Below are 6063 nucleotides of genomic sequence, written 5' to 3'. Positions count from 1 at the left end.
AAAAACTATTTTTTTCTAGTTTATTTAAATTATAATTATGTTTTAAAAAACATTACCTATTACCTTTCGATATAATGGGTGTTAACTGTTTAATGAATCACCCAATTTACGCTAGAATATTAAATTAAAAATTACAATTATTTTTATAGTTGATTGTAAAAATGTATGAAAAATACGACAACGAACATTGTTTTAAAAATATTAAAAAGATATTTTCAACTAAAATATTGTCTTACAAAATACAAGCGATGAAAAGTCTATTCTCAATGTGACCTAATTTTTCTGAGTTTTTATAAATGTTTTAAAATAGTTGGTATACTTAATTAATTAGGTGGGTACCTAAATATACACAATTTAATAGTTTTAATTAGTTCTGAAAATCAAACATTCATACTTTTCACTCAATCTTATTGTTTAGATTTTCTCTTCCTCAATTTCTTCTGTTTTTCAATCGTTGTCAATTTTGACCTTGGTCCTAAACCAGCGGTCACCAAATGGCGGCCCGCGGCCCGAATACGGCCCTCGGACAAATTTTATCTGGCCCTCGGATAATGAAAAAAAACCGATATTAAAGTCCATAGGTAGGACCAAAGGCCTTGCCAATTTGTTTGATTTGCCATCAGACAGTACCTGCTTTTAAAGTTTTCAATATTAAACGTTATTATGAGACTTCACAAAAATCAATTGCCGAAAAATGTCCAGTTATTTGTGATCTTCGTAAGTAAAAGCTTGTGAACCTGCATATAAATTATTAAGTGCACAATCACATACCAAATTGCATGCAGTTAGTTGAGAGCAAGACTGTAAAAGTAACTGCATGTCAAAAATTACAATTTTTTCAGTTATAATTTTTTTGTTATTTTAGACGGCAGCGAAAAAAATTTGTTTTGTTCAGAATAAGTAACTGGTCGGTATAGCCGACAGCCGTATAAGCAAGACAGGTAGGTACTTATCAGTAGCTTAGTAGTGTTTTAGTATTTGTAGGTTAGAACAACTTTATATGATTACTACAAAACTACTGATGAAACCTTTCCAAGTAGTTATTTAGATTTTGAGAGGAGTAAGGAATCTTTATCGAGATACCTCAGAAAAATAATTCAAAAGGTATTTAAATTCGTATTACATAACTCGATAATTAATATTACCTTCCACCCCTTTCCTAAAAAATGATTAACATATTTAAATTTTTATTTTTGAGAATATTAAACGTTTACCCTTGTCTATACCAATACCGGAATTTTCCAACTTTCCAAGCCTAGTTTTAAAATATACAGGACAATCATTTCACCTAAAAATCAAATATACATAAAGTATATTATGGAAATGCCTAGAAAAGAGTTTCACCAGCCTTCCCAATCCAACGATAAAAAATTGAACATTTTTAAAATTTTTTTTTGTGACTAATATTGACTTAAAGTAATTTAGTTATAACCTATTTACGTTTAATCTTGTTTTAAATTTGCAATCCTTAGCTATAAAAGTTGAACATTTTATAAATTTTAACTACAAAATAATTATTAAATGTAATTTTAATTTTTTTCATCTGCCTTTGAAACAATATACGAGAAGTCTTCTATTAAATTTTTAAGCTTTTTAACAAACAAATACAATTTTATTGATATTTATAAAAAAAAAAAAATTTAAAAAAAATGAAAACTGAAAATGTCCGTAAATAGTTCAAAATAGGTCAAAATATTTTCAAAATGTTATGGTGTACAAAATGAAAATATAAACATTCAGTCTAAATTGTATGTACCTACGGACATTTGTTTTAGAGTTGCACCAAAAACCAAAATCGATTTTCTTGAAAATAGATTTTGCTTATAAATTCCCGTTTTTCCTTAATTTTTCTTTTGTTTTTCACGGTCCTTTTGAAAAATACTTTTGAAATTTTTACTTTTGACCCCCCCCAAACTACCAACTAGATTCACTTTACTATCAGAAAAGATACTGTTGAAGAAAATCTAAGCATTTTTACTGTCCTAAAAGGTGATGACAGACACAAAAATAAAAAAGGCGGGTAAGTCGTGGATGTCGCTCTGCTGTACAGTAGGTTACAAGTGGGTTACTGTAATGGATGGAATTAAATTTGAATCCAATGATATTATATCATTGTATACCAAAAACGATTCTGAACGGAGATGATTTGTCAGTCTAGGATATATTATTTTTAAAGAAAAACTTATGGAGAACCTTGTACCAAATTTTAAAAACTTAGTTATAAAAGAAAAAATTTTTACGATTTTTCAACCACTAAATTACTTGCAAATTTTCGCAATTTTGACATATTTCGTATAAATTTAAACTTTAAGCACTATAAAAAAAAATTGTGACTAACGATTTTGGATTTTTTTTTATCACTGTGAGAACAACTTATAAGAAACCTTGTATTAAATTTTCAAAGTTTTCTATCCAACCAAAAATTTTTTATCGTTATTTTAAAAAAAAATACTTAGAAAAAATTGAAAATTTCATTTGTCTATAAATAGCTCAAAAAAAGTCGAAACACTTTGAAAATTTAACCCTGTATAGACAACGCTAATATAAACATCTGTTGCAAATTTCAAGTGCTTACAATAATTATTTTTTGAGTTACAGTAAAATTAAGTTTTCGTTTTTGTCAAAAATTGGTTTTGCGTAAAAATTCGCGTTTTTCCGTTATTTTTTTAAGGTTTTTCCTGCCGCTTTTGAAAAGTATTGGGAAATTTTCACTTTTGACCCCCCAAAGTACCAACTAGATTCACTTTCCTTTCAGAAAAGGTACAACTTTTGAAAATCGAAGCATTTTTACTGCTCCAAAAGTTGTCGTCAGACACAAAAAAAAAAAAAAACAAAAAAAAAAAAAACACACATCATTGTAAAATCAATACATTCATCACTTCGTTCAGAATCTAAAAGAATTAAAAATTTAAAAAAAACACAAATTATTGTATAATAAGTAATGCTTAAAACAATAGTATTTTAACAATCGGAATATTTAACAATAACCCATTGCAATTATAGTACTGTATTAGGTATACCATATAGGTACCATAGACATTTGATAAGAAGGTTTCAAACAAGTTTTGTACCTCTATCAAAAATATAAAGTTCACCGGAAAGCCATACGCTATTTATAGCCATGAGATATTTATTAATTTTTTTTTTAACTAGGTATTAAATGCCATTATTTATACAATATTATGCTCAAGCCCGGATTAAGAGAAGGCAGGGGGGCCATGGCCCCCGGGCCTTGATACTTAGAATTTATTTAGGGGCCTTGGATTTGTCCATTACTTTTTTCGTTATAGATTATATAATACTGCATGTACCATCTAAAATAAATAGATAATAGATGATTATTTAGCTAGGAAAAAAGCTTGTAAATTATAAATAAAGTGATACATTATTCATTTTTATTACTATATACCTAATATCTATATATTATATTTATTATAAGAGGTACCTAATATTCAATAGTGTACCTACATTAATATTTTTTTTCTCGTAGAGGCCTCATTTAAAACTTTGGCCCCTGGGCCTCAAAATGTCTTAATCCGGGCTTGTGTATACTAGAGCTAGGCTGACACAACGTCTCCGCTTAGAATCTGTACTTATAACTAATATAACTATTAATAATATGGCATTTATATTTGTACAAAATACAAATCCAATAAACGAGCGAGTAGGTATGTGAAATATTTTTTTGTTTTTATAATATTGTTCAATATATTCACTAATAACTGCAGAAGTAAATTTTATAGGACCGCGATTTTTTTAACAAAATAAATGTGTCACTGGGAATAACTCGTCGATTTTTTAACTTTATAGATCTATAATTTCGTTACAAAGATCATGCCACCAATTCACCACGGGTCTATACAATTGACTTGTTCATAGCAGTTCATGGTGGATATATTGTCATATTGAATAGTATTAAATTAAGAAATTTGTGAGAATCGTGAGTAAACTTAAATGTTTTTTTGATTTCTTTATCATTTGGATAAGGCCCTCAATATATAAAAATATCCAAATGCCCCCGGTCTAAGACCACTATAATACAGGTAATCAATAGTGAATATGTATAAACAAATTATAATTTAAATATAGGTAATAGGTATACATGTAAACATGTTTATACTTTATTATAATAAACTATATACTATATAGACATACAGTTACAGTATATGTACTTAATACGAGATCATTGTTAGAATACTCGTTTGGAACCATAAGTATGTTTTATATGAAGGATAATAATCAGTACAACAGTAGGTAAATATGGAAACAATTACCATTTTTTGCGTTCGTCAGTTATACGTTTTTGTTTATTTAAATAGCGATAAGGAAGACAATTCTAAATGCAAAAAAAGTAAACTCCAGAGTTTTGAGAAGTAACAATAATTGATGTAGAATGTAGACATTAAAATATTCTGAGAAATCTACTGGCCCCACTTCTGAAGTACTGTCTAGTGTCTACAGAGTACCTAAAGACTAAAGCATCGATTTGTTTTAAATATAATTTTTTATCAATAACAGAAATTATTAATAACATATTCATCTCCATGCAGGTAAGGTACATTGTATATAAATTAATAAGTTTTAAAATTAATTTTAAAAAAACACTATTTATAACACATAAACGTCAACTATTAAACTGATTCTCAAATAGGTACACATTTATTACTTTCGATTTTTAATCAAGGAATTATAGTAGTTGTAATTAAAAAAAATCTGTAAACACCGAGAGTTTTTGGTAAATAATAAAATAATAAAAATGTAACTCAGTTAAGTTAATAAGTAAGTGGTTAAGTTAGCAACTTAGCTTTAGCCTTTAATATAAGAAATTAATGAGATAGGTGCAATATCATATTCAAGCAGTATGATTTGAATTCAGAAAAACGTCGGCGTGTATAAGTGTATTGACATGTTGAGCCCTGAAAACCCTGTTTTTTAAACTTTTCTCAATATGGGCTGAAAATATATAATATAGTTTCTTTATGTACTACGAAAGCTAGAAAGTTGATTGATAACTCGTTAATAATAAAATATATACCTACATTATAGAATAATTAATAATTCTACAAAAATTAAAAATTAAGAAAATAACCATGCCAAACCCGACTTGGCATTCGTATTTTATAGTAAAATGATAAACTTCGACTATACACCTTTAAAAAACGTAGTTATTATATTATTATAATTTCCCATTGATATATTATATTAATTGACTGTTGACTTCCTAGTTGTCTCTCAAAAGACTAAAGAGATCTATTCACCAGGGGACCACCCCCCCCCCCCCCCCCCCCAACCAGGTTGTGCCACTGATTGAGGGCGTAGACAAATTTTTAACATTTGAAAATTTGTTATTAAAATAAACAAAACCATAAGTTATAGATATAGGCATCTATGCAGAAAATTTAATGATTTCCACCAACAGGCAAAAATGTATTATTATAGGTATTTTGTTACTTTACCGGATACCCTTTTTTTGCAATTTTTTTTTTTTAGACTTATGTAGTTAACTGTACTGAGAACGATGGTGAAGTCAGAATTTGGCGGTCGGACTTAGTTTCGAAGTTATAGCTTAATGCAGTGCTCGAATTGGGAATTATTAAGTAGAGGAGCTCAATCCAACAATTTATAGTCTGCGTTCCAAGTGCAAAATTATTCAACGCAGCCTCGTGGACACACCCCCCTGAACCAATTCCTAGTTTTTCAATACTACATTTCACCTTAGTTACAGAATTTTCTACTCCAAATTTCCAAATATAACATATTTAACTATATGTGCCTATATGTAAGTGAATATGGATTTATATTTTATTTTTCGAAATTTTTATTGATAGAGACGATACCTACCTACATTTTTCGGTAGGAAATAAAAGATTTATAATTATCAGTGATAATATCTTAATAATTATTTGTGCTATAGACGCATACCCATGTCAATTGTGAACACTAGTTCACAAATATTTACAAACAAATGCCCAAATAAATTTTTATTAAAATTAGGAATGGATCTAAGTTGTTGTCAAAGATAAAGCTAATGAATTCTACATTTTTTAATAGGTATAAAAATAT

This window comes from Acyrthosiphon pisum, chromosome A1 (assembly GCF_005508785.2).
Source record: "Acyrthosiphon pisum isolate AL4f chromosome A1, pea_aphid_22Mar2018_4r6ur, whole genome shotgun sequence".
NCBI lineage: Eukaryota > Metazoa > Arthropoda > Insecta > Hemiptera > Aphididae > Acyrthosiphon > Acyrthosiphon pisum.
Note: the sequence above shows the minus strand (reverse complement) of the source record.